Genomic DNA, 2,582 nt, shown 5'->3' with positions numbered 1-2,582 from the left:
TGCAAATCTCAGGGATCATTTTGGCTAAAAGCCTTAATAAATTGATCTATTTTCCCAAGGCCTGTGGTATAGCTACGGTGAAAATGACGAAAAGGAATAGACGCAAGGAACTTTGACTGAAATCATCAACTTTACAAATTATAATTGCACTAAACCAGTCAAAATCAATTACTGACTACAAATCAATCAAAACATAAAAAAGTCATTGCTTCATCAATTGAGATTTGGGTATTTATCATTTCAACCAATTTCGCTAAAACAAAAACTATAAACAATTATTTGTGAAAGCATCATAAGAATATTGTCATATTAACGTTAATTTTCCTATAATTCGGTGCAAGAGCCTCAAAATGTCAAAAAATTCTAACATGTAATCGGGATAGCTCTCTCGTCACATGACAAGACAGATACTAATAGCGAGATGTGCTCTTTGATTGGATTCAAGAATCCCCAAAACGTGACATCCCAACTAATGAGTGAAATTGTGAGACCATGTAGCTAATAGGTTAATAGCAATCGCAAGTATGGACGTGGCCAAATTTACTAGAATTGTGTGCTTTTCTCTACACTCAAGGTTTGAATTTCCCTCCAAATAGTTTAAGCTAATAGCTATCAAGTGTAAGCAACAGTAAATGTTTCATTCTCTGCATTCCCACTCTTAGGAGTGATCATGAAAGTAAATTCCCTCTTGATTAAACATTGCCAGTAAATGCAATAACTCCTCATTCGACAGCTTTGAAGGCCGCTTGTCTTCAAAATTACCTGATTTCAGAACCCCAATTAACTTCTCCTTGAAAGAACTCGCCCCTATTTGCGAGCAAGAAGACGGAGAAAACTCCTCTTCATCACTCTTTCCTTCATCTTCGCGTTGTCGCTGCTACTAATATAATCTTTGCTTTCACCATTTGAGCCTGCCAAATTGGACATCCCCAGTAGCTCCATCACCTTCTTTTGCTTGAATGTTGCCCCAAGCGTTCTGTTCTTCTTACAGAAACAAGCTTTTATGAAAGCCCACCACTCGTCCAGATTAACATTCGGAACTTCAGCTTTCGGGCGGATTATAACAACAGAGGAATCAACTTTTGGGTGCGGAACAAACTCCCTCTTGCTCACATCCATGACAAACTCGACATCGGCCAACAGGTTCACATTCACAGCCAAGCAGTTGAACTCCGAGTCGTCTGGCTTTAGCCAACAATCTCCTCGCAAACTCCTTTTGCAGCAGCAGTGTCGCTCTACGAAACGGCCTCGCCCCGTAAACCAATTTAGCTACCAGAGCCGAAGATATTCCGTGTGGAATGTTCGCCACAACAAGATCAAACCGAGGAAACTCCGCCTTCAATGCATCTTTATTGATAACCTACAAAAAGACCAATCATCAAACGCCTTAACCAATGTCATTCATTCTAAAAGCTCAAAACTTCGTTCAGGCATTTCATCGAACATGGGTGCGGCATTAAACTTACAGTTAAACGATCTTGAACACCACTCTCCGCAACACGTTTTTGGAGAACCTCCACCATCCGCTTATCGAGTTCGACGGCGACGACGCTCTGGGCGGCTTCTAGAAGCTTGAGCGTGAGATTTCCGGTGCTGGGTCCGATCTCGAGGACGGTGTCGGTGGGTTTTATTGCGGATTTTCGAACAATGTTGTCGAGATTCCGTTGTTCGGTTAAAAGGTGCTGCCCTTTGCTCTTGTGTAACTGCATATAACCATCCTCTTTCTCCTCCGTTTCCAAGCCCTATCGGCGCCGCCATCAGTTTTCGGGTGGCAGCGATACCTGGAACTCAATTGCAGCTGCCATAGTCAACGTAGCTTGGGGCTGAGTCCAGAAAGAGATTTTAGGAGTCGAAGCATATTACCGTTGAGATTTAAATTTCAGTTGCTTCGGTGGGAGTTTCGGCTTCCGCACTGAAAACTTAAAAACTGAGAGGTAGACTGCTAATTTGTTATTGGGCCAGCAACTGCACCGTGTGACCCAAACTCGAACAAAAATTGGGCTATCTGAGTTTGGTTTTGGATTGGAAAAGTGTTGGGCCATTTTTGGGCCCAAAATACTTTCTGTCACAACTATTGTAGACTTCTTAAATTTAAACACACGACAAACAGCTCACGTTGCTCACCTCTTATCTATTCTAATATAGATGAAACCCATGTGCTATTTTTGTTTGTCTACGTAGCTTTACATTATTCGTTTCTTTCAACTTATGACCTAAACTGTAAACTGAACTAACCGTGTTGGTAATGATTTGGCCGAAGTATAGTCAACCCTACATGATCGATTTAGTTTGGTTTATTGAAATTCCTGATTTGTTGTGGTCAATATTGTGTTTGAGGAATGATTTCCTCACATTCATTTTTTTCCTTTTGCAATTTTTTAATTTTTTTTCATGCCTCTCGATTATCATTTAATTTGTTCAATTCAATAGTCAGAAATAAAATGAAAGCAATGTGCGGAATCACTCCTTGTTGTTTTGATACCGAAAAAAAAATATGTGCCCCCGTACATAGTTATTTTGCATTGGTCACAAGAGACATGATCATTTAGACTCACTCGAATTCAATATGGCAATATGCAACC

General features: G+C 40.5%; 1 pseudogene; it reads right to left on the bottom strand.

Annotated features, from left to right (window-relative positions):
- Nucleotides 1-619: 619 nt before the first annotated feature.
- Nucleotides 620-1,850, bottom strand: LOC137725021 (ribosomal RNA small subunit methyltransferase, mitochondrial-like; annotated as a pseudogene).
- Between the last annotated feature and the right edge of the window lie 732 nt (nucleotides 1,851-2,582).

The sequence above is a fragment of the Pyrus communis genome, chromosome 1 (genome assembly GCF_963583255.1).
Source record: "Pyrus communis chromosome 1, drPyrComm1.1, whole genome shotgun sequence".
Classification (NCBI taxonomy): Eukaryota; Viridiplantae; Streptophyta; class Magnoliopsida; order Rosales; family Rosaceae; genus Pyrus; species Pyrus communis.
Note: the sequence above shows the minus strand (reverse complement) of the source record. Positions and strands in the feature narration are given on the sequence as shown.